Source organism: Saimiri boliviensis, chromosome 5, assembly GCF_048565385.1.
Source record: "Saimiri boliviensis isolate mSaiBol1 chromosome 5, mSaiBol1.pri, whole genome shotgun sequence".
NCBI lineage: Eukaryota > Metazoa > Chordata > Mammalia > Primates > Cebidae > Saimiri > Saimiri boliviensis.
Window position 1 is genome coordinate 125,882,227 of NC_133453.1, and position 26,777 is coordinate 125,909,003.

Here is a 26,777-nt window from a genome sequence, read left to right on the forward strand (position 1 = left end):
ACGGCCACAAAGCTAGTAACTGACAGTAGTAGTCTGTGGGCATTCCGAGTTACAATGCCATGCTACAACCTCAGTCTCCCAGAATGAATCTGTAACAAAAGAAAGCAGCAGAGGTCATGTAAACCCAATTTCTGCAAATTCATAATAACTACATATGAATATCCAACTGGGTTAGGTGCTGGAGTTAATATAACCATAAAGTGGACAAGAATCTGAAGAAAAATACGTTTAAGACAAAATCCTAAGACTTGGCTCATAACCCTGCTAGTTCATGAAGATCTTTCACACATATTACCTTATTTAACCCCCTACAAATCCCCTAATAAGTAGGTTTTATTACCATTCCAATATGCTTTTGTCCTTCCTTTAAACTGTGCTCCCCAAGGTGACTTTCGTGTTGCCAAATGCAACAGGTACTCACTTCGGGCACGACATTTAAGGGAGCACCAACAAACTGTGATGAAGATGAATAACATTTTTATTTTCTAAAAAAAATTCATGCAAAAAATACATGAATAACCCAATACCAAAATTTAAAATAAAGAGGATCCTAAGTACTGGGTCCACCCACCAAGGGAACCCCTCATTCACTGCAGGCCTGAATGACCTCGAGCTAAAGGGGTCACGTACTTCCTGCTTGTGAGGCTTCTGAGCACGAAGGCCGAGGAACAGGGGGAGCCACTCTGCCCGTAGTTCCAGCGCGCACCACGCAGGTGGGAACTGAGCCCATGCTTTCGGAAAAGGCTGAACTGGGGAGGCTTGTGCCCGTGCATACTTGTGTTGCACACGTGTGCGCGCACGGTTCTGTTTCCAAGTCCCGTTCCGGACAGGGGAGAGTACTGCCTAGAGCAGGCACCCTACGCACCCTGAGCTCGGACTTTCGCCCGTAGACCGAGGCACCGGGCTGCATGCACGTGAGAACAAGCTCAGCACTCCCTCCTGCACAAGCGGCAGGTGGAGGGCAACTCTTTCTGGTGCCTCAGTCCGAGGCAGGGCCACGCCATTCCCTGCGAGGGAGCAGAGGGACCTAATCGAACACCGAAAATCTCCGCGGAACTCCTTAACCGCCTTCCCGTACCTATCGGAGGTAAAGAAACTGCGGCGGGACAAGCCCCCGCGAGGGCGCCGGAGCAAGGGGCAGTGGAGGCGCAGAGGGCGGAGGAGCGTCTTCTTTCGCTCCGCCCCGCCTCTTCTCTTGGCTCCGGCCAATTGCCGCGCGCTCCGAGACTTGGCCGCGCCTCCTCCGGCCTGCGGCCCCGCCCGCGCCGGTAATAATTAGGGTGCGGGCGGGGCCGCCGCGTCAGCGCCGGGAGTCGGCCAATCAGGTGGGTCTCCTCGGCGGCCGCGTCACAGGCCGAACAGCCAAACAGAAAAGTTTAATAAACAGCGGACGGAGGGGCCGCGGCGGCGGAGCCGGAGCGAGCGGGGGTTCGGCAGTCTCACCTGTCCCCATTCACCGGAGGTACCGGCGGCGGCGGGGAGCGCGTCAGGCGGAGAGAGCCGCCGCCAGGTGAGCAGCGGGCCCGGCCGGCCTGGCGCCGCCCCTCCCCCGTCCGCTCCCTTCCCCCACCGGGCCGAGGCGAGGCGAGGCCCGCTCCCGGTCCCTCCCGGCGCCCGCGAGCCGGAAGCGGAGGGCGGCTGGCCGGCGCAGCAGGTGGTGGGCCCGGCGGGGCCGCGGGCGAGAGGGCGAGGACTCCCGGCTCCGCGAGCGGGGGCGGGGAGCGGCGGGCTCACCTCGGACGCGCGCGGGCGCCGGCGGCCCGGGGCCGCTTCCTGTCGGGGTGGGCGCGCCGGGGTCGGGAGCCTCAGTTTCTCGGGGCCGCGGAGCCCGCGCCGCGCGCCGCCCGAGCGGGTTCGGAGCGGTTGGCGGGCGGGGGTCGGAAGGGTCCCGAGCGCGCTCGGGCGTCTCCGCCCCGCCTCCGAGTCTCGGGTTTTCTTCGGGATGTTTTTCCACCTGCCGTGTTTTCGGAAACCAGCCCGGGGGCGGCCCGGAGCCTCCAGCTCGCTTCTGCCTGGCGCCGGGAGGGGAATTGGTCGTCTTTCCCTGCCTGGGTTTGGCTTGCTTAGGATTCTGAATTTTCTGTCTGCTCTTTTGAAATAGTTATTTTCAAGTTTTTGTCTCTAGTTACCTAAAGAAGTACAAATGTGGCCTTTGAAATCATTTTAACTTGGTTTCGAAGTCCTGTGCTAACCACACGGTGGGGACGCTATGATTTACCTTCGTAACTCGGAAGTTGTGACCAGTTGTGAGGGCCTTGGGGTTACCTACAGATAATTTATATTAAGTTGTTTGGCCATAAAAACTGGGCGTAATAGGCTGGGCGCGGTGGCTCACGCCTGTAATCCCAGCACTTTGGGAGGCCGAGGCGGGCGGATCACGAGGTCAGGAGATCGAGACCATCCTGGCCAACACGGTGAAACCCGGTCACCAAAAATATAAAAATTAGTCGGGCGTGGTGGCGCGCGCTTGTAATCCCAGCTACTCACGAGGCTGAGGCAGGAGAAATCACTTGAAACTGACAGGTGGACGTTGCCCACTGCACTCCAGCCTGGGAACGGAGCAAGACTCCGTCTCAAACCCCAAAACAAACAAAAAAGCAGTGGGCGGAATTAATGATTTTGATGCTCCGAGAAACAGGGTTAAATTCCTCTTTGAAACCAATATCGGAATTTGATTTTTTTAAAAGTGTAAAATACTTAAACTTTTAAGGTTAGTTGTTCAGTAACTATGTTACCAATTTTAAGGCACTTTCTAAGTATAGTTTCTCCAGAGCCCTAGGGAAAATGTTTTCAAAATGTGTACATTTAACTTTCCAAAACAGGTTGTCTTTTTATTTATTTATTTATTTATTTACGTTTTAAATGTATTAAAAGAGAAACATTACGAATGTGCAGGAGGAAAATACAGGGGTTGATGGATTTATTATCCTGTAGTGATAACTTTTTGGGTGTATGCATGTCAGAACTTAAACATTTTGTACTTCAAATATGTGCACTTTATTGTCAACTATTGTCAGTAAAGGTTTTAAGAAGTAATCAAAATATATTTAATACCACAAAAAAGTACATAACACAGTAAAGTATAAACAGATAAAACCTCATAAATCCTTGACTCCTCCCCCAAACCCAAAACTGGAACATTACTAAAACTTGTATTTGCCTATGAGTTTCTTATCCAGTGGATTTTGTGTATGTCACTTCTTGACTTTTTGAAAAATAGTTTTGTCATACATGTTTGTATGCCCAAACAGTGTGGCATTTAATTTGCTTTCCTTTTGAGCTTTATAAAAATAGTATGTGGGTGTAGTTCATTTCATTGCTTTATAATATGTTAATCTGCCGTAAGTCATGGGCAGTTAGACCGTGTTTTTATTGTTTTTTTTTTTTTTATTTTGTTTTGCTATAAACAGTCTTGTCTATGAACATTTCTTGTTTCCGGCTCTTTGTATACGAAGTACAAGAATTTCTCTAGAGTAAATACTTAATGTGGATTGCCTCAGAAGGTATTCGGTAATCAGGACTAGAATAGTTTGAAATACTTACAAATAAAATGAATGAAAAGCATTACGATTCTCTTATTATGTTTAAATGGAAGATTCATCGCCATAGTGATTCAACTTGTTCAACCTAACATTTGCATGAAAAATGAAAATTCCTTTTAACCTGTATATAATGACTCTTCTTTTGAAGTCACATTGTAAAAAGTCTGGCACTGTTTGGTATCTCCTTTTCAATGCAAAAATAGTAAATATGGTAGAAAAAACACTGGATTGTATGTAAAATAAATTACGCTTTGTGCTGTTCCTCTCCTCCCCTCTCATCTCTAGCAAATTACTTAACAATTTCTCTTGTGCCTTAGCGTAATCATGTAAAAGAAACTTGGCCTAAGTTCATCCTTTCAGTTTTGCACAGACTTTAGTTAAGGAAAACACCTGTCAAATGGCACACCCTTTAAGGGAAAGCATTAGGACCAAGCTGTTATTCTGTGGAATTATATTTTGTGTCCTTTAGAACATTTTTTGAAAAGTAGTGTGGCATTTCAGGATTTGTTAACTCCATATTTATGTTTTAAATTAGAGAATGCCCACCGAGGATCTGTTTCATTATTCTAACAGAGACGCAGTGACAAATTAGGGAATAGTATCTCCTTAATATACTGACGATGGGTGTGTTTGTGTGTTTCCTGTTTCATTCTTGTAAATGAGAATTTACATATAGCTTCGAATAACCTTTTTGTTTGAAGACAGATGGTTTCATTTTTTCTACGTATAGTTTGCAGAGAAATATCAGGATGCTTTGTTTTGGTAGGGCTGTATTCTGCTTTTAAAAACCTCATTTTTTATTTGATTATAAGGGCAATGTGTGTATGGGGTTCCCCCCTGCAAACCGTGAGAAAGAATAGAAAGTTATTAAGAAAAGCCACCTATAACACCAATCACAGATGACCGTTGTTAACATTTTGTCTGGTATATCCCTGGTCTTCGTGGGGTTTTTTTGTTGTTTTTTTTTTTTTTTTTTTTTTTTAGTGTTAGAGTCTCGTTGTGTCTCCAGGCTGTAGTAAAGTGGTGCCATTTCTGTTCACTGCAACCTCCATCTCCTGGGTTCAAGCGATTCTCCTGCCTCAGCCTCCCAAGTAGCTGGGACTACAGGTGCGTGCCACCATGCTGCTCAGCTAATTTTTGCATTTTTTAGTAGAGACGGGGGTTTCACCATGTTGGCCAGGATGGTGTCCATCTCTTGACCTCATCTGCCCGCCTCGGCCTCCCAAAATGCTGGGATTACGGGCGTGAGCCACTGCGCCCAGCCTGTGTGTGTGTTCTTAATATCCTAAACTTAAGAGTTAATTCTAAATATTGTCAGGCTGGCTCTTCCTTCAGAACTTATCCCAAATGTAATCTGCCTCACCTCCTTGTTTTATATAAGATGGTAATAGAAGTCATCTAACTGGTACCGCTGCTTCAACTTTTCTACTCTTCTGCTTCATTTGAATACGTAAGTTAGAGTATCTTACTTTCCGATTCAAAGCCTCCAGTAGCTTTTCAATATGCAAAATAAAATTGAAACCTCATACTGTGGCTTATATACCTCAGACTAGCAAAATCCACTAGAAATAGAACGCTAGTCACAAATGGGAGCTACATAAAGTAATTTAAAATTTTCTGATAGCCCCATTATGAAAAAAAGAGAAACTGGTGAAATACCTTTTATTTAACCCTGTCTTTATAATTTGGTGTATATTTTCCACTTACCGTATATCTCATTTTGGACTAGCCACCTTTTTATTTTGGGACAGTGTCTTGCTATCTCCCAGGCTGGAGGGCACCGGTGCAATCTCAGCTCACTGCAACTTCCACTTCCCAGGTTCAAGTGATTCTTGTTCCTCAGCCTCCTGAGTGGCTCAGACTATAGACACGCATCACCCCGCTTGGCTAATTTTTTTTTGAGACCGAGGCTGGAGTGCATTGGCACGATCTTGGCTCACTGCACCCTCTACCTCCTGGGTTCATGCTGTTCTGCTTCAGCTTCCCCAGTAGCTGGGACTACAGGTACGTGCCACCACACCCAGCTAATACTGTATTTTTAGTAGAGACAGGGTTTCGCCATGTTGGCCAGGCTGGTCCTGAACTGCTGGTCTTGAACTCCTGGTCTCAGGTGATCCGTCTGCCTCGGCCTCTCGTAATACTGGGACTACAGGCGTGAGCCACCATGTTCAACCCGAACTAGCCAAATTTCAAGTCCTCAGTAGGCACGTGTGACTAGTAGTTAACCAAACGGACAGTTCCATCTTATAAAAGTACTGTAGCTTAACTAATTATCTGTTGGGTGTAACTTACATTAATTTATTATTTTTTTCTTACAAGTAGTGTGATAATAGCTACTTCTATGTATTTTACATTATTTCTTTAGGATCTAGTTTGTCTTACATATCACTGAATGAAAGCGTATGAATGTTTCTTAAAGTCTTTTTCATAAATGTTGCCAAATTTTGTCCTTAAAAGTTTGACCAACATCAAACTTTAATACCAAATTTCACTAAAATATGAGAAAATACACTCTTGTATGTCTTTACCAACACTATTATTTATCCATCTACCCTCCTTCCTTCCTTCCCTTTCTGTAGGATTTATTTTGTATTTCTGTAATTAATTATGATAGTAAAGACATGGTGGATATTGGACATCTTCCAGTTTATCTTTTGCCCATTTTGGGTGGAGTTTTATATTCGACACACACACACACACACAATGTTTGTTAAAAAAAAATTTTTTTTGAGACAAGGTCTTGCTGTATGTCCCAGGCTGGAGGGCAGTGGTGCAGTCATGGCTCACTGTGACCTCTACTTCCTGGGCTCAAGTAATTATCACATCTCAGCCTCCTGAGTAACTGGGACTACAGGCATTCACCACCATGCCTTGCTTTTTTTTTTTTTTTTTAAATTATTTTTTTTGTAGAGCTGAGGTTTTACCATATTGCCCAGAGGGGTTTTGAACTGGGCTCAAGTGATTTGGCCTCCCTAAGTGCTGGGATTATAGGCATGAGCCACTGGGCCTGGCCTGCAAATATTTTTCCTGGTTTTCTCCTGCTCTCTATTTTTTTTTTTTTTTTTAACAGGCAAAGGTTTTTACGTTTTAAGAAAACTAGGTTAATACTTTCTTTTAAGGCTTCTACTTTGCTTTTATATTTAAAAGCTTCTACCCAGATAACTTTTCTTCTAGTTCTTTTATGGTTTCATATTTCATATCTGTCTTTTTCTGTTCATCTGGTTTTTTTTTAAACATATATGAAGTGAAATAACTTCCCTTAACTTTCCTTAAAAATTTTGGCCCCACTTAAAAAAGAAAAAAAACAAAAAAAACTTGTCTTGAAATAAAGTTGCCTTTGTCATATGTTAAATGCACATTTTCTTGGTTCTTTTTAGGTTTTGTTGAAGTATCAATGATTTAATACCAGTGCACACTTGTATGCACTGGGCATGGTATTCTCATTTTGTTTTTGTTACTGTAAGTCTCTCCCCCACCCCCCGTTTTTGGTAGTTGCTTTTTGTTAGTCCTCAGATGTTTTAGTTTTTTCTTTTGGGGCTTCGAAATAGTTTTTTATTTTTCTCTATTTTTTTTTTTTTTTTTTTTTTTTGAGACAGAGTTCTCACTCTGTCGCCAGGCTGCAGTGCAGTGGTGTAATCTTGGCTCACTTCAACGCCTGCTTCCTGGATTCAAGTGATTCCCCTGCCTCAGCCTCCTGAGTAGCTGGGACTACAGGTGTGTGGCATCATGCCTGGCCAATATTTTGCATTTTAGTAGAGATGGGGGTTTCATCATGTTGGCCAGAACGGTCTCGATCTTCTGACCTTGTGACCCACCCACCTCGGCCTCCCAAAGTGCTGGGATTATAGGCATGAGCCATTGCGCCCAGCCTGGTTTTGAATTTTTTAACTTAAAATAATTGCAGCTTCTACATTTCATATTTTATGTTGTGTAATGAAAAAAATTAATGCTATAGAATGTTCTTTGTTTTTTATTTATTTATTTATTTATTTATTGAGATGGAATCTCACTCTGTTGCCAGGCTGGAGTGCAATCGTGCAATCTTGGCTCACTGCAACCTTTGCCTCCCGGGTTTAAGGGATTCCCCTGCCTCAGCCTCCCAAGTAGCTGGGACTACAGGCATGCACCACCACGCTCAGCTAATTTTTTATATTTTAGTAGAGATGGGGGTTTCACCATGTTGGCCAGGATAGTCTTGATCTCCTAACCTCGTGATCTGCCTGCCTTGGTTTCCCAAAGTTCTGGGGTTACAGGCATGAGCCACCGTGCCCAACCTGAATGTTCTTCTGAGCAGAGCTTTAGCTATGTTACATAAATTTTGATGAGTAATATTTTTCCATTCATTCATTCATTCATTCATGAGATGGAGTCTCACTCTAGCCCAGGCTGGAGTGCAGTGGCACAATCTTGGCTCACTGCAACCTCCGCCTCCCAGGTCCCTGTTCAAGCAATTCTCCTACCTCAGCCTCCCAAGTAGCTGTGATTACAAGCATGAGCCACCGTGTCCAGCTAATTTTTTTTGGTATTTTTTAATAGGGATAGTGTTTCGCCATGTTGGCCAGTCTGGTCTTAAATGCCTGACCTCGTGATCCGCCTGCCTCGGCCTCCCAAAGTGCTGGGATTATAGACGTGAGCCACCTTACCTGCTCATATTTTTACATTTATATATTTAAAAACCCCTGCAGTTAACAGTTTTTATTCTTTCAAATATTTAAGCCCCTGGTCCATCTAGACATTGTGCCAAGTGCTGAGGGTATGACTGTATACAATACAAGGTCTCTTGCCTTTAGTTCTAGTCTATTGAGAAATGGAGACAAACCAACAAATAATTTTCAGATTTCCATAAGTGTATAGGAAGTAAAGAAATAATAGAAGGTGGCTGGGTGCGGTGGCTCATGCCTGTAATCCTCAGCACTTTGAGAGGCCGAGGTGAGTGGATCATAAGGTCAAGAGATCGAGACCTGAATAACATGGTGAAACGCTGTCTCTACTAAAAATAACAAAAATTAGCTGGGCGTGGCAGCATGGTCCTGTAGTCCCAGCTACTCTGGAGGCTGAGACAGGAGAATCGTTTGAACCCGGGAGGCAGAGGTTGCAGTGGGCTGAGATTGCACAACTGTGCTCCAGCCTGGCGACGACAGAGCAAGACTCTGTCTCAAAAACAAACAAAGCAAAAAAACCCCAAATAGTAGAAGGTGCTAAGTTCTGAGACTGTGTCTGAGGATGTCACGTTTAAATTGATCGGCGGTACCAAGGTGTGTATGGGAGTTTCTTGAGCTTTTCCAGTCTGTGAGAACACTTAAAAAAAAAAGACTTAAGTTTTTCGTTGTTTTTTTTGAGACGGAGTCTCACTCTTGCCCAGGCTGGAGTGCAGTGCGCATGGTCTTGGCTCACTGCAACCTCTCCCTCCTGGGTTCAAGCAGTTCTCCTGCCTCAGGCTCCTGAGTAGCTGAGATTACACCATGCCCGGCTAATTTATGTATTTTTAGTAGAGATGGGGTTTTACCATGTTGGCCAGGCTGGTCACAAACACCTTACCTCAGGTGATCCACTAACCTCGGTCTCCCAAAGTCCTGGGATTACAGGTGTGGACCACCTCCCCTGGCCAAAATGACTTAAGTTTTCTTGGCAAAAAGTATTTTGTGAAAATTGCTTTGCAGGCCTGGCTCAGGGCCTCACGCTTGTAATCCCAGCACTTTGAGATGCCAAGGTGGGTGGATCATCTGAAGTCAAGAGTTCAAGACCAGCCTGGCCAACATGGTGAAACCTCGTCTCTAGTAAAAATATAAAAATTAGCTGGGCGTGGTGGCTGGCATCTGTAATCCCAGCTACTTAGGATGCTGAGGCAGAAGAATCACTTGAACCCTGGAGGCGGAGGTTGCAGTGAACCAAGATTTTGCCACTGCACTCTAGCCTGGGCGACAGAGTGACACTCCGTTTCCAAAAAAAAAAAAAAAAAAAAAATTGCTCTGCAAGCGGTTTCACTTCCAACTGGATCACTGCCCCAAAGGTTGTCTTGTGTAAAAAATTTGGAATTGTGATTCTAAGTTCTAAAATCAAGAAGTTGGAGGAAGTTTCCCAGTGAAGGGAACTGCTGGCACAAGTGGCACATACACAAGGTGCTTGGCTTGACTTTGAATTTGACAGAAGATTGGAATGGCTGGATTTTACTGAGTGAGGGTGGGACAAGCTTTGTTTCAGGACTTGTTTGGGAGACTTTTATTATTTTTTCCCAAGTAGTAGGGCTGCTTCCGCACCTCCTGCCTTCCTATGGAGTTTTAATTTTGTGATCCGAATCATTCTCTTACAAATAGGGTATATTATTTTACCTCTTGTTACTTGTCTTCATTATTTCAACTGTGTTTTCAGTTTTCTCAAGTCCTTTGGTTTTGCTTAATTGTGATTTCCTTGAGGAATCCTTCCTTGAATGCCACAAGATAGGTTAGGTCCTTCTGTTGGCTTCATGTGCTCATTTAATATTGGGTATTTCTTTCATAAGCATTTGTAACAACTCCAGTTCATTAAGTGTGTGTGAATTGTTTTAGTGTCTGTTTCCTCATCCAGATCTGTACAGTCTGGTAGCTCCACTTGTGGCTATTTAATAAATTTAAATTTAAGATTAAAAATTCAGGTCCTCATTTGTATTAGTCACATTTCAGGTGCTTACTCAGTGGCCTTATGTGGCTAATGGCAAATGTGTCGGACAGCAGAGACAGAGTCTTCTGCAATAATAGATACTAATTTATAGTCCTGGTGGCTAATGGCTAACATATTTTATTTAAATTGTCACATCTGACTATTGAGATGTGGCAAATCTGAACTGATGTACTGAGTATGAAATAGGAACTTGATTTCTGGTACAAAATAATGAAAATACCTGAATTTTGGCCAGGCGCGGTGGCTCAAGCCTGTAATCCCAGTGCTTTGGGAGGCTGAGGCGGGTGGATCACGAGGTCGAGAGATTGAGACCATCCTGGTCAACATGGTGAAACCCCGTCTCTACTAAAAAAAATACAAAAAATTAGCTGGGCATGGTGGCGCGTGCCTGTAATCCCAGCTACTCAGGAAGCTGAGGCAGGATAATTGCTTGAACCCAGGAGGTGGAGGTTGTGGTGAGCCGAGATCGCGCCATTGCACTCCAGCCTGGGTAACAAGAGTGAAACTCCGTCTCAAAAAAAAAAAAAAAAGGAAATATCTCAATTTTAAAAATACTGATTACATATTGAAGTAATATTTTACATATATTGTGTTAAAATATAGTATTAGTGTTAATTTTATTTTATTAAAATTTTTTTTTATGTGACCCCTGTTGTCCAGGCTGGAGTGCAGTGGTGCAGTCTTGGCACACTGCAACCTCTGCTTTCTTGGTTCAGGCAATTCTCCTGCCTCCACCTCCCAAGTAGCTGGGACTATAGGTGTGTGCCACTGGCACCCAGCCTATTAATTTTGTTGTTGTTGTTGTTATTGTTTTGTTTTTGAGACACGGCCTTGCCTTTGCCGCCCAGGATAGAGTGCAGTAGCGTGATCTTGGCTCACTGTAGTCTCAGCCTCCCTGGCTCAAGAGATCCTCCCACCCCAGCCTCCTAACTAGCTGGGACTACAGGCGGGTGCCACCACGCCTGGCTAATTAAAAAAAATTTTTTTGGGGCCGGGCGCGGTGGCTCAAGCCTGTAATCCCGGCACTTTGGGAGGCCGAGGCGGGTGGATCACGAGGTCAAGAGATCGAGACCATCCTGGTCAACATGGTGAAACCCCATCTCTACTAAAAATACAAAAAATTAGCTGGGCATGGTGGCGCATGCCTGTAATCCCAGCTACTCAGGAGGCTGAGGCAGGAGAATTGCCTAAACCCAGGAGGCAGAGGTTGCGGTGAGCTGAGATTGCACCATTGCACTCCAGCCTGGGTAACAAGAGCGAAACTCCGTCTCAAAAAAAAAAAAAAAAATTTTTTTTAAAAATTTTTTCTGGAGACAGGATTTCACTGTGTTGCCCAGGCTGATCTTGAACTCCTGAGCTCGAGTGGTCTGTCTGTCTTGGCCTCTGAAAATCTTGGGATTACAGATGTGAGCCACCATGCCCAGCCAATTTTTATGTTTCAATGTGACTACTAAGAAATAGAAAATCACATGTGGCTCTCATTGTGTTTCTCTGAGGCAGCACTGGTCTTGACTTGTCCGTAAGTTTGTACAGTGGTAGGGACTATATCCATTTTATTTACTGTGGTATCCTCAGCACATAATAGATGTTCAAAAGATTTGCTGAATGAATAAACTAACTCTGTTAACTTTTGAATGTTATTGTATAGTTTATAGAGAATGTTACCTATTCAACTTTTGCTTTTCAGAATTGTTCATTTTCTTTTTGACTGACTAAAATGGTTGAGAAAAGTTCTTTTGTTAGCTGTATAAAGAATTAGTCTTCATCTTTTATGTAATACTTTATTTTTCTTCTGGTTTAGGCTGCTAAGGAGAAAGGGGAATTAAAAGTTGACATGTCTATTTTCTCTTCATTTTTCTATGTCTAGCACTTTTTCTTAGATGATCTAGGATATGTTTGTCACATGAAAATTTATGACTTAAAATCTTAATAGTTAGGTACTGTAAATGCGTTCTCGGCCGGGCGCGGTGGCTCAAGCCTGTAATCCCAGCACTTTGGGAGGCCGAGGCGGGTGGATCATGAGGTCAAGAGATCGAGACCATCCTGGTCAACATGGTGAAACCCCGTCTCTACTAAAAAAAATACAAAAAATTAGCTGGGCGTGGTGGCGCGTGCCTGTAATCCCAGCTACTCAGGAGGCTGAGGCAGGAGAATTGCCTGAACCCAGGAGGCGGGGGTTGCGGTGAGCCGAGATCGCGCCATTGCACTCCAGCCTGGGTAACGAGCGAAACTCCGTCTCAAAAAAATAAAATAATAAAAAAATAAAATGCATTCTCCTTTATATTTGTGTTACTGTTGTGATCCCTGTTTCTTTTCTGCATTAATCAGTGACCTTGTTTATCCCTCGAGACCTAAAACAAAGCAGTTTACTGTCTTCGTAGAAAGATACCTTATCCTGTCAGCTTGGTTTATGCTTTCTTATCTGTATGCTTTCTTAATGTTTCCTTTATATTTCCTTCATGTTCAGTGTTTGAATGAATAGGCCATTACCACCATCCCCAACTCCCCATACATACCTTGTAATCTTTTCCCTAAAGAGTCAGGGGAATATACACCAGTAATTGCAAGCTCAAAAATATACCTTCCTTTTGTAGGCAATGTGTATTTGCCTGGGAAATTTTTTTTATGTTTTATTCCCCATTGAATGGTGTTTTTCAGAGTTTATCCTTAGTGATGCCCGTCATGTTTTTCTAATATCAGGGTGGTCTTTTTATCAGCTACTACAATAAACCACCAATTGTGCCCAGAGAAAATGCCCAGGATTAATTTATTTTGTAGGAGGAGCAGTTTGAATGATCTGGAATCCTTCCAAATTCTAAGAAAGTGTTCTCCCTGTTCTGTATGTATTCTGCTAAAAGTTGTTCCTAGTAGTCTAGATATTGATTCTTTATATAAGTAGGGTCTTTTCAATCAAAAGTGAAGTGGTACCAAATTATTCAGTGGCTTGTTCTCTTCTAAATTGTTTTTAGCTGATAGGATTTGGGAAACATTCTGGGCTCCCACAAATAATAATACAATACATCCTTTGAATACTTGATGCTTAAAAAGTATTGTGGTGGCATGCAATCAGGGAGCTCCAGAGCTTTTTGCAGGCTCCTTGTTCCTGAGAAGCAATAATTGTTTTTATATTATCTTGGTTACAGATTTTGTGGTTTTGACATTGCTTTCTTTTTTATTTTTATTTTTTTTTTTTTTGCTGTTGTTTTCTGCTGCTCCTGATTTAGAAATGGAATAAACTACTCTTAATTTTAACCTATTTGCTACCTAAAATGATAATCACCTTGTGGATGTTCTTTCAAGCAGGTCCCAGAGATCTTAGAACAATCTGGAATCAGTCACTAAGTCCACAGATGGCTTTTCTCTTGGTTATATATAGATTGATAGTGGTCTTGGTGTTATATTAGTGTATGATTCATGTTTGTTTCATAATTAACTTTGGAGTGAAAAAACTGATGTGAGAGCGAAGGTTTATTTAGTTTCCGTAACTATCTACTAATTTTATGCTTGCCAGATTTGAAGATTAAAATATTTGCCATCTCTCTCTTTTTTTTTTCCGTGAAACTTTTGTCCATCTGCAGTCAATTTCCCTCGTCTTACGCTGTAATTCAAGCTATATATTCTTTCTGCCAATTGCTTCTGTACCTTCTATGCTTCCAGTGTTCTTTTGCAAGAGTGTCCACACAGTGGGAAGAAAACCTGAACTTGACTCATGAAGTGCTGGGCATTCAAAGCAGTGAATCCTTGCAAAGGATCTTGGGACTAGACCTCTGTGAATTGGCTCTTTCAATTTGTCCACTTAAAGGGCATAATAGATAATGCAGCTGTTTGGGCTTCAGCAGGGTATTGCTCCATATTCATGTCTAGTTGCAATTATGTGAATTTTCAGTTTGTTACAAAGACTTGCCTTTGTATTCAAAGCAATTTTGTTGGCTTTATGTTCTAATATGTGAATTTTCTCTGAGGAAAATAGTTGCAAGATTTTGAACTTTGAAAACTTTAAGTTAAAATGTTTAAAGGTAAGTTAAAATGTTTAAAGGTCTTGTCGTTTTTGTTTTCTGATGCAAACTGAACATTGAAAACATATTTAAAGGAGAAGCCACTCTAATATGCTTTAATTTTGAGTTTATGAATCACAGGGTTTTTTGGTAGAGGTAAAAATTATACTTACACAGTAAACTACACATTAAATGCCTTTGAATCAATCAGGTGATGATTAATGTCAGAGTAATGTTTGATGGGTCAAGCTACTAAAACATAAGCTTTAATTTAATTCTAATTAAAATATATAAACTTATATATACAAATAACAAACTTGGTATGTATAAAGTGACAGTAGGTCTTTTTTGCTTAAAAATCGGGAGTTCCTAAATAGTGTCTCTCTCTTTAGGATCTCTGTAGTAAAAATATTAATGTAGCTTAGTGAGAAGTTTAAGAGGAATATACCCTTCACTTTACGGTGCCCATGCCACTTTGAAGTAATAGAGTGTAAAGTAGTTTCCATACTTAAAAAAAAAAAAAAGATGAAAAAGACTTAAACTTTTCTAAATTTTATACCTGATCATGTCATTAAAACAAGTGCATTTTGCTTTTAGATCTGTCTGCAAATGGTTAAGCATTAACCTTGGTAAAATACTCACATATCAGATCTGTTAAATGTAATATAAATAATATTTCTGCCCAATTTTTTCTTCAGTTTTAAGTAGAAATATCAACCTTTGATGTCACTGAAATTTCTACCCTGTTGTGATACCGAGAACATAAATGTCAGTGAATTTGATAGACATCTTAGAAATGAATCTTGCTTTCAGTATTTTAGTGCTGTATATTTTCACTTAAGCTTTAGTTTTCTCCTTAAGTCTTAGAAAAAATACTGGTTTGTTCCTCTTAGCAACATATTGTAGTGGATTTTCTGTTGCCGTTTTAAAATTTTAAGATAAAGTGTGAACTCTATTAAAAATAATCTGTCTTTAAAGCATAACTTCACCTTCATTGCTCCGTAAAAATAATCAAATAATTTAGGCTAAAAGCATTGTATTTTAAACAGTTGGTCACTGAACTTCAAATTAAAACTGCTTCTGTGAGATTTTCGTTTATGTTACTTAGTTTATTTTTCACCTAGACAAGGGTAAGCAACAGTATATGATGGGAAAACTGAAACCTTTCCTACTGTTTCTTTAAGAAACCAGCTTATCCAGGGGGTTTTAGTGTATCTAACCTAACCTGCTAGCAAGGAAAAGTTCTTTAAAATAATGGATATTAGCCGTATCCAATCACAATCATCAGTTTCACTAACAGGGAGGAGATTTTACTCTTCAGCCACTAGAATTGGAGGGGGTGGAGCTTGGCATTCAGGTTTGGTTGCTTTGGAGTACAGCTTCAAGTGAAGTTAATCTGAGGTGAAGCAAACAGAAAATTGTGGAGGTTTTGTTGGTAGGATTTTTGTTCTAATCTTTTTATGATCCTTTATTTTATAATTTTGCTCCTTTATGATTCTGTGTGTGCTACGTTTTGTCATTGTTTTTATTGTCTGATGCAAACTGAACACTAAAATTAAGCAGGGAAGCAGAACAAAAGGGCTGTTTGGACAGGAAATAGGTGTTCACAGAGAATCAAACTTGACTTTCTCCTGTCATTTTTAGTTCAGAATATGAATGTCATTAAAAAATCTTAGAATCAAAATAATCTCCAATAACAGGGTTTTCTTTTGGATTGGTTGTTCGAACAGTCGATTGTCAGTTTTTATAAATGACATATTGAAGAGGTTCATTTGATATGTCATTTTCCTTAAACTTGAAATGTTAAGTTGCTGAAAGATAAATTTGATGGGCTTAAATGAGTCTTGTTTAATCAATTCAAATGCCAACTGTTTAATTTTTAACCTCTGCACCCCCCCCTTTTAATTTCAATATATTTTAATTTAACAATATGTTGACATTTTAATATGCTCATCATTTTAGCTTTGTTTTTAAAAAGGCCATTGATTCATATTATGAACAAAGTAAAACTGCTTTCTTCATTCAAACTATTCATTTCTTTCAAAGGTGCAGATAAGTAATTAACATTTTGAAACAGGAAATGAAAAGATACATATTTTTAAAAGCTGTTGGTTAGGCTACTAAAACTTATCTTAAAGTATCTGATTCTGTTTACATTTCTTATTTGTGCAATAATTGTAGTGTGTTTCAGTACCAGAATATTTTTTAGAGACTGTTTTTCTTTATATTGTTGCTCTTTGTTCTCATAGAAATTGAGGCATAAATTGCAATAATTATTGCAATAATCAGACCAAATGCCAGCTAAGCGTTTTCAGCCATTGTATTTGCTATGCTGCTTGTTCCAAATCATGCAAAGGTTTTTAAATTAATACTTTTCTGCTATATCTGTTGCTTAAACAATACTGTAATAATAGTGAAATCAAGAAAAGTTACCTGTCTACCCACCAGAAGATCATTGTTTGGTCATCTCATTTTTTTCCTGTTCCCTTCTCTATCTTACCATATTCTTGCATTTTTTCCAATAATTAAGAGTTTGTGCAGTTTTATGTTTTTTTCACTTAACTATCTGTTGAAATTGTTTTTATTGCAGTAACTGTAATTCTCTTCATTTGATGTGACCATAATTAACCTAGTCTTTTGCTTTTTTTTTTTTTTTTTAAACCTAGTCTTTTGACTTGTCTTCTTCTAGGTTGTTGCTAATTTTTCATCATTTTAAATAGTATTGTATTTAACACACTTCTGTGTGTGGCTGTAAAATATTTTTCTTTTTAAAAAAGATTTCTTTTGGAAATACCTCCTCTAGTGGGCTTACCTAGACCAAGGGATATGAACACTACACTGGCCAAATTGTTTTTCTAAAAAGTTATACCAGTTTATATAGACACCAGCTGGATGTGCTTCAAAGTTTTTCTAATGTGTAGCTCCTTAAATGTTCTGTTGAAGTGTGCCTATGCAGCTCTCTGACTTTTTGATTAGTTTTTGCCTGAAAGCCTATTCACCATTTTCCAAGATGTAGATGGATATAAATCCATTCTTTGGATATTAAAATCAGCTGAAGGAAGTTGGAAAAACTTTCACTCACTTAAGTGAGCAATTACATCTGTTAGATATTTCATTTACTTATTTTATGTATTGCTGTCAGTATGTATGGGGCTTAGTGTTGTACACTGGCTTTGTTATTCAGGCTGGCTTTCCTTTTTCTTCTGTTATAAGTACATACCAGAAGAAATATTTTCTTCCAAGAAAATATATCAGAAACATTTTTAGGAGGGGACTGGAGTAGTGCCAGTTAGCATTAGAAGATTGGATTGGTGCCAGTTAATGTGTATGAATAACCTTTGTCATTATTTGTGCATTTCTTAATTTTGAGTTTTTAAAAATACACTTTGGAAACAGAGAACTTTTATGTATAATTGCAGGTTTTGAAATGGTATGTCAGCATCTTGCCAATATTTTATAGGTTTAAGTTAAAGGTAAGCTCACTTTACACACATAGAGGGGTGCTAGACACTCGTTATTTTTATTTGTCTTTAAGAGCATCCTTTTGGCAGCGACCACGGATTATGTATACTCTTAATAGCTCTTCTATTAAATAAAATAGGTGTTAACTGGCTTATAAACTAGTTGAGTAACAGTCCAGAATAAACTTAAGGTGTGTTAAGTCAATTCTAACAAAATCCTGATTTTTCTTATAAATGGGGAGTAATGATAAGGCTTGAGCTGAGCTCTTAACTCACTAATGCAACCAGTAGTTTTGCATGTATGGTCTTGAGTTAAATAATCTAGCTCAGGCGTCCCCAAACTACCGCCCGCGGGCCCCATGTGGCCCCCCTGAGGCCGTTTATCCGGCCCCCCACTGCACTTCAGGAAGGGGCACCTCTTTCATTGGTGGTCAGTGAGAGGAGCACAGTATGTGGTGGCCCTCCAACGGTCTGAGGGACAGTGAACTGGCCCCCTGTGTAAAAAGTTTGGGAATGCCTGATCTAGCTCATTTTGCAATTGAAATAATTTAACTTACCTTCTGTCAGCGTTTATTTCAATTAACTGATCATTTAGTATCTGACTTTCAGAACTAATGCTGGTATGTTTGTCATTTATGTCATTTGTGTTTGTTTCAGAGGAAAGTATTTTTTTTAATGTCTGTTTATTTTTATGGTTTGGTTTTTCCCCCCGCCCCCAGATACTTTGGTGTCTGGAACATTTGAGATAGAAGAGAGAAATCTAAAATTTTCCATATTTACATCACAAATATTTCTCTTATTGGTAATTCACAACATGTAATTTGTCTTCTTAATAAAATTTAATGTTATTGCTACCAAATAGAGATAAAGATAATTGTAAATACTTTAGTGAAAGTTATTTCAAGTTTAACTATTGATTATAATTTAACCGGGTACCCCAAGGTAAAGAAATGATGTTCTTTTAGTGGTTTCTCTAACTGTAACTCTGGTTCTTTTAGGTATTTAGAATCCTTAGAACATCAGGTTCAAATATTTACCGATCTTAGATGGACAGATTTAGGGAATATCTTCTTAGTACATTGGCTTCCTAGGGAGAGTAGAAACTAGTTTTCTACGAGAAGAAAGTTTTTACATATTTGGGGCAAGATATGAATAGTGATAGTTGCGTTTTACTCCCTTACATTGGAGATAAAATCATGCATTCAAAGTCTTTGTTGCCCTTCAAGAGGAATGTAGTGATTTTTTTTTTTTCCTCTGAGTAGCATGAGGAAAAAATTTAATGGACAGTAAGTTGATAAAACTTGAAATAACCTAGAGCCATTTTTGTTGAAACCTATTAATGCTAATTTTTGAAATGATGTGTCTATGAACTTGTTTGACTAAATCTGATTTTCTGTGTTTGTATGCCATTAGAAAAAATGAACTCGAAACAGTTTTGTGGTTAGCAGCACTTTGGTAGAAGAGAGCAGATCCGTCTCTTCTGTTTATACCTTTTTCCCCTCCCCAGTATAAATGCTCTTTGTCATCTGCTATCAATAGATTTTTGTGAGTACTTGATTTCTCATTAAGATTTAGTGCCATTGACCACTTTTCCTTCTTGAAATTCTTCTCGTCGGTTTCATGATACTGCCTATGCTTTCCTCATTAGTGATCTCTGTGTCTTTACAAATTTTTCTTCTTTACATGGGATTTTGTTAATTCACTCGAGACCTCTCCTTTGATAATCTCCAGTCCTGTATCTTTAATTAACATACTGTACATATTAATGGTTCCAACATATGTATCTAAAATCAAAAAATTGTTCTTTTGCTTTCAAGATACATATTTATCCAGCTCACCAAAAGTCATAGTAAATGAGTGATACTGCCATCCAAGCCAGAACCTGAGTATCATTTTGATTCTTATCCTTCATCACCAGTAAGCCACAGTTAGCCTATACATTTTAAATTCAGTGTCTCTAGAATCCATTTTCTTTTTTTTTCTTCATGTGTTAGCATAAGGCCACAGTATAGTTTGTTACTTAGATAACTAAACAACCTCCTAATTTATTTTCACTTACATTTTGGGCCCTGTATTCTACATTCTTTACTATGCAATCATATCTGTTTTTCTCTGCTTCCTTTTCATCAGTGAATACTAGCTAGAGTAAAGAATAACAACAGCTAAATCTGTGCTAAACATTCTCTCAGTCCCCACACAACTTTAAGAACTAAATATTATTACTCTCATTGAACCAAGTAAGTCAATTTAGAAAGGCTAGCTAATTTGTCTAAGGTCTCCTTAGCTGGTAAGTGACTAGCATACTTGAAAACTGAGGTTTGTCAGACCAGAAGTTCTTTCCTTTAAGCCCTGAACTGTGTGCATTCCTGAGCTTACTTCTCTATTCCTTCCTCTTTAACCAGCTATTTGCAGTTCCTTCTAAGGCATACCCAAAACTTGCTGCCTGTCTAAAAATTCTTTAAGGGAAACAAACATTAAAAAAAAAAAAAGTATTTCTGACAATTTTTTGGAAGACTTTGAAAAGGGATATAAAACACTTTAGCATCCCCAGAATGTAAGAAGGTAAAAAAATCAGACACAAAGTGAAGGTAGTTTTCCTTATGCATGTAGTTTTGAATTTCAAAGCTTTTGAAAGCTTGAGACCACCACTGTGTAGTAGGAAGATTAGGTAAAGTGCAAAAGTACTTTAAGCTGTTTGAAATGCTAACTCCTTAAATAGCTATTGGCCTGGACCTTGTGCTCATTCTGCATCCAGGTGTATAAAGCATCTACCTGTGAACAAAAGTCAAATAACTTCTACTGAGTAACTTAGATAGGGTAGAGAGGCTACATACATTCTTTTGCATCAAATATTATATCATCAAAAAAGTTAAATACTGCAGCCAACATTACTTACACGTAAAATTGACATAAACTGAAAAATAGTTGATTGGGAATCATTTTCATTTAAAATATTTTCTCTTTATCCTCTGTGCCATTCCCTCTCTAACATATTTTAAACCAAAAGGAACTCTATTAGCCCAGAAAAAGTAGCCTTTCCATTCATAGCTTTGAAAGCAACTTGGTAGTAAAGGAAAAAGATCAAATTGATGGAACTTTTGAAATATAGATAAATATTACCAATATTTGTTTCTTTGAAAGGATTGAATTCTTAACTATAGTTGGGAATTAAAGCTAATTATAAGCATAAAAATCCATAAATTAACCATTGTAAGAACAGGAGTGGGATTTTTTTTTTTCTAATTACAATTTTTTTAGAAGCAGGAAGTGCCATACTACTCTCAAAACTTAATGTGGCATTATTTACTATCCAAAATAGTCTTTTGCTATGTTTTGTCTTTTCAACTTTTATTTTAGATACAGGGGGTACATGTGCAAGTTTGTTACATGGATAAATTGCATGTCACTGTGGTTTATGAATACCTGATAGATATTCATAGTTTTTCAACACTCATCCCTCCCCAGCCCCTCTCTCTAATAGTCTCTAGTGTTTATTGTTCCCATCTTTATGTCCTTGTGTACTTACTGCTCAGCTCCCACGTATAAGTGAAAACACGGTATTTGGTTTTCTATTCCTGCATTAATTCACTTAGGATAATGGCTTCCAGCTCCATCCATGTTGCTACAAAGAACACAATTTTGTTCTTTTTTATGGCTGCATAGTATCCTGTAGTGTGTGTACCACATTTTCTTTTATCTAGTCCACTATCGATGGGCACCTACATTGATTCTTTGTCTTTGTTGTTATGAATCGTGCTGTCAAGAACATAAGTGCACATGTCTTTTTGGTAGAATAATTTATTTTTCTTTGGGTATGTATATGCCCAATAATGGGATTGCTGGGTCTAATGGCAGTTGTGTTTTGCATTCTTTGAGAAATCTCCAAACTGCTTTCCACAGTGGCTGAACACCAACAGTGTATAAGCATTTAATTTTATTTGAAACCTCTCCAACGTGTCATTTTTTTGACTTTTTAATAATAGCCATTCTGACTGGTGTAAGACGATATTGTGATTTTGATTTGCATTTCTCTAATGATTACTGATGGTGATGTTGAGCATTTTTTTAATGTATTTGTTGGCTGTATTTATGTCTTCTTTTGAGAAGTATCTGTTCATGTCCTTTGCTCATTTTTTAATGGGATTATTTGTTTCTTGCTTGTTTAACTGTTTTTTAGATTCTGGATATTAGACCTTTGTCAGATACATAGTTAGTGAATATTTTCTCCTATTCTATAGATTATCTGTTTACTCTGTTCTTTCTTTTGCTGTTCTTTTGGTACATATTAAATAATAAAAATGTAAAATAATGACTTATTTAATAGATTTTGAATGTTACAGTAGATTTATATGATACATAATTTGAAAAAAATGTTTTAACTTAGCTTTGAGAAATAGAAATACAACCTTTTTTTTTTTTGAGACAGAATCTCAATCAGCTGCCCAGGCTGGAGTGTAGTGGCGCAGCCTTGGCTCACTGCAATCTCCGCCTCCCAGGTTCAAGCCATTCTCCTGCCTCAGCCTCCTAAGTAGCTGGGATTACAGGCACCCACTGTCATGCCTGGCTAATTTTTGCGTTTTAGTAGAGACGGGCTTCACAGTGTTGGCCAGGCTAGTCTCAGCCTCCTGACCTCAGGTGATCCGCCCGCCTCAGCCTCCCAAAGTGCTAGGATTACAGGCATGAGCTACCACACCCAGCCTACACAACTGTTTTTCTTAAATTGTGTAGATAATTGTGCCAGGTGCAGTGGCTCACCCCTCTTTTAAGGCTGAGGTTGATCTTGGGTAACTGAAACAGCTGACAATGAAATCGTGGATGTATTAGGTCATTCTTGAATTACAATAAAGAAATACCTGAGACTGAATATAAAGAAAAGAGGTTTAATTGGCTCCTGGTTCTGCAGGCTGTGTAGGAAGCATGGCACCAGGCATCTGCTTAGCTTCTGATCATACCTCAGGAAGCTTGCAATCACTGTGGAAGGCAAAGTGGGTACTGGCATATCACATGACAAAAGCCAGGAGCTAAAAAGAGAGTGGGGTGGGGGAGGTGCCACACACTTTTAAACAACCAGATCTTGTGAAAACTCACTATTGCAATGACAGCATCAAGGGGACGGTGTTAAGCCATTCACGAGAACTTCTCCATCCCCATGATCCAGTCACCTCCCTTCAGGCTCCACCTCCAATACTGGGGAATTCACCGTGAGATTTGGGTGGGGACAAATATATCAGAGGATAAAGGGGGGCTACTGTAAGTATGTTTTCTCTCAATGAATACTAAATCTCAGTAGCTGTAGGACTTTAAAAAATACATTTATTTTTCATAGAAAAATTTATCCTTTGTAGGCCGGGTGCGGTGGCTCAAGCTTGTAATCCCAGCACTTTGGGAGGCCGAGGCGGGTGGATCACGAGTTTGAGAGATCGAGACCATCCTGGTCAACATGGTGAAACCCCGTCTCTACTAAAAAAATACAAAAAATTAGCTGGGCATGGTGGCGCGTGCCTGTAATCCCAGCTACTCAGGAGGCTGAGGCAGGAGAATTGCCTGAACCCAGGAGGCGGAGGTTGCGGTGAGCCGAGATCGCGCCATTGCACTCCAGCCTGGGTAACAAGAGCGAAACTCCGTCTCAAAAAAAAAAAAAAAAAAAAAAAAAAAAAATTTATCCTTTGCATACTGTTTAAAATGAAAACCTACACTGAAAAGGTGACATTGATTGCTTAAAATAATTGTTTTAATAACAAATTTTTATTGAGTTGTGTTCATAGAGCCTAGTCAGGTAGTCAAACTAGTTACATAGTGAGATGAGTTTGTACTGTAAAATGGTCCTTTTCCGGAGGAAACTCACATACTGTTTGATAAAATTAGGGAATATAAATATTTCCTATCTGGTAAGTCAGCGTTAAAGACTTTAGACAAACTCAGTGGAACTTAATTGAGAAAAAGGCGATTCTGGAACCAAGGAGCTCCCACAATCAGAACAGTTCAGAAGAGCTCCAGAGTACAGCATTATCACATAACATTTATGGTCAGAAAAAGGAAAGTGACATACAGCAAAGGGAAATGAGATACAGTAACAGCTGGTTTGGTTATAGCTCAGCCTTTGCCTTATCTGAACACAGTTTGAACAGTTGGCCATCTATGATTTGGCTGAAACTTGGTTACTGTGATTGCCTGAGACTTAGCTACTTGTTACAAGAATAGGTTACAGTCTGCATACACATCAAGTTAGCTTTATAGTTCATTATGTAGGGAGAAACTTTGGGCCAACCTAAAATATGGATGGAGGGAGCCTTGGGCCAGACTTAATCCAGTTTGTCAGCATTGTGTATTACTGAGTGCCAAATTGTGTTTTGTTACAGATGATTGCTGTAAAAGTTCATGTGTGGAGAACTATAAATTAGAAAAAGTCAAATCTGAGACATTCCTTGAAGATTTGTCAGAAGTTTTTGCCAGGTGCTCTGTAGTGAATATGTAATGTACTTTGCCAGCTTTTAATTGGCATTAGAGTTTTGTTTAGAGTGAGAGGTTTTAAAAAATATAGGGTTATTGATTGCTTTTGGTTTGGTTCTGTTTTGCTACCTGGCATAATCAGAAAATAACTTAATTTGGGCTGGGCGCGATAGCTCACGCCTATCATCCCAGCACTTTGGGAGGCCAAGGCAGGCGAATCACCTGAGGTCAGGAGTTCGAGACCAGCCTGACCAATATGGTAAAACCCCGTCTCTGCTAAAAATACAAAATTATTTTAGGTTGCAGTGAGCTGAGATCATGCCATTGCACTCCAGCCTGGACAACAAGAGCGAAACTTAATCTCAAAAAAAAAAAAAAGAAAATAATTTGGAGTTTTTAGCAAGGGGACACACTTGCTACTGTTTTTTCAATGGAAGAATAGCAGTGCTTTATTGGAGAAGTCTTGTCTCTGTTCTTTAGTTCCAGTGTAGTTTTGGGAAGGATGCAGTAGAATAACAAGATTGGGAGAAGGCAGGCATTCACCTGACTTAGATCTGTGAGTCATACCTTATCGGTGGAATGGTACATGTCATTTGGCACTTATATTTGGTGTTTTAAACTGGAGCACTATTATAGCTCATTTAATATGTCATCATAAATCAGTTTAGACTGCTGTTGGATTGGAGTTTGTGTGTGTGGAGACAAGATAAGGAATTTGGTTCTTTTAGGCATTTAGAATCCTTGGAACATCAGGTTCAAATATTTACCAGATTTTATTTTCAAATAATTCAAATTTTGAAAGTGAAAATATAATACACATAAATCCTATCCCAACTCTTTGGCTGCCAACTGGACTAGTCCTGGTACTAGTCTATGGCCTGTTAGAAACCTGGCTGCACAGCAGGAGATGAGCACATGGGAGCAGGCGTTACTGCTTGGGCTCTGCCTCCTGTCAGATCAGCAACACTGGATTCTCATGGGAGTGTAAACCCTCTTGAGAACTTCACATTTGAGGGATCTAAGTTCCACGCTCCTTAATGAGAACCTAAGGCTTGATGATCTGAAGTGGAACAGCTTCATCCTGAAATCATCCCACCTGCCCCCTGACCCCTGGAAAAATTGTCTTCCATGAAACTGGTCCCCAGACCTCTTAGCAAGATTAACCCATTGTTAACATTTTGTGCTATTTACTTATTCATTCTCTGTCATACTAAGTTGCGTACATCATGTTCCTTTGCCATGTAATATTTCAATGTATAGTTTCCAAGAACAAGGACATTCTCTTGTATAACTACATTACAGTTACTAAATTAAGGAAATACACAATTATCTAATACATAGTCCACATTCAGATTTTGCTAGTTTTCCCAATAATTTTTTTTTTTTTTTGGGTGAGATGGGGTTTTGTTCTTGTCTAGTCTGGTGTGATCTTGGGTCACTGCAACCTCTGCCTCCCAGGTTCAGGTGATTCTCTGGCCTCAGCCTCCCGAGTAGCTGGGATTACAAGCCTTCCACAATGCCTGGCTCATTTTTGTGTTTTTAGTAGAGTTGGGGTTTTGCCATGTTGGCGAGGCTGGTCTCGAACTCCTGACCTCAGGTGATCCACCCGCCTTGGCCTCTCAAAGTGCTGGGATTACAGGTGTAAGCCCAATAATGTTATTTTAATGATTTTTTTATTTTCATGTCCTGAATCCAAACCATAATCATGCACTGCATTTAGTTGCCACACCTCTTTATTCTTCTTTACTCAGGAATATTTCTTAAGCCTTTCTTTGTTTTTAGTGACATGGACATTTTTGAAGAGAGTGACAGGCCATTTATTTGTAGAATCTCCCTCAATTCGAGCATATCGGATGTGTCCTCGGGATAAAATTTAGGATATGTAGTTTTGGCAGGAATGTTAAAACTGTCGTGTGTTTTTCAGTGCATCACATTAGGAGGCACATGTCCACTTGTTCCCTTATCAGTGATACTTACTTAGATCTTTAGGTTAATGTGATACCTGCTAGGTTCCTCTACTTAAGTTCGTATTTTTCCTTCTGTAATCATAATTCGTGGCAAGATGCTATTAGACTCAATATATACCAGTCCTCATCAAACTTTAATTCACAAAGAGCTTTAACATTCTTTGGTAACTTTGTCTGAATCAAGTTATTACTATGATGGTAATAATTCAGATATTTAATTGGGTTCAGATATTTAACCAGGTTTAGGTATTTAATTGCACCAGCTCAGTACTATAGTAGGAACTTCTTTGAGCTGTTGGATTCCTTAGCATTATAAAGTGCTTTGTGTTGAACAAGAATGTCTCCTGAGACTTTTATACATTTTCAAGTTCTGTACTCTACCACATGAGATGAGCCTGCTTTTTTGTCTCTCTGTAACTGCCCTTCAAAATGTGTCCTTTTTTGTCTTTTCAGTAGGTTACTTGCTTCAATTTCATATAGTCACTTCTAGTAAGAGATAGCTTTCCTGATTTTTTTTTTTTTTTTTTTTTTAATTTAAGACGGAGCTTACTCTGTTGCCTAGACTAGAGGGCAGTGGCAGGATCTTGGCTCATTGCAATATTCGCCTCCCGGGTTCAAGTGATTCTCCTGCCTCTCGGCCTCCCGAGTAGCTGGGGCTACAGACATGTGCCACCATGCCCAGCTAATTTTTTGTATTTTTAGTAG

General features: G+C 39.7%; 1 protein-coding gene across 4 annotated transcripts in view; it reads left to right on the plus strand.

Annotated features, from left to right (window-relative positions):
* The first annotated feature begins 1,366 nt into the window (after positions 1-1,366).
* ZFAND6 (zinc finger AN1-type containing 6) overlaps positions 1,367-26,777 on the plus strand; it is a 63,291-nt gene continuing 37,880 nt past the window's right edge. For 2 of the 4 annotated variants that reach the window (XM_039479863.2, XM_039479862.2), the window contains exon 1: positions 1,367-1,510. The gene's annotated coding sequence lies outside the window, so the exon portion shown is untranslated. Of the gene's footprint in view, positions 1,511-12,292; positions 15,630-26,777 lie in introns of those variants that run through there. The other 2 variants (XM_003921685.3, XM_003921686.4) reach the window with 1 other exon arrangement.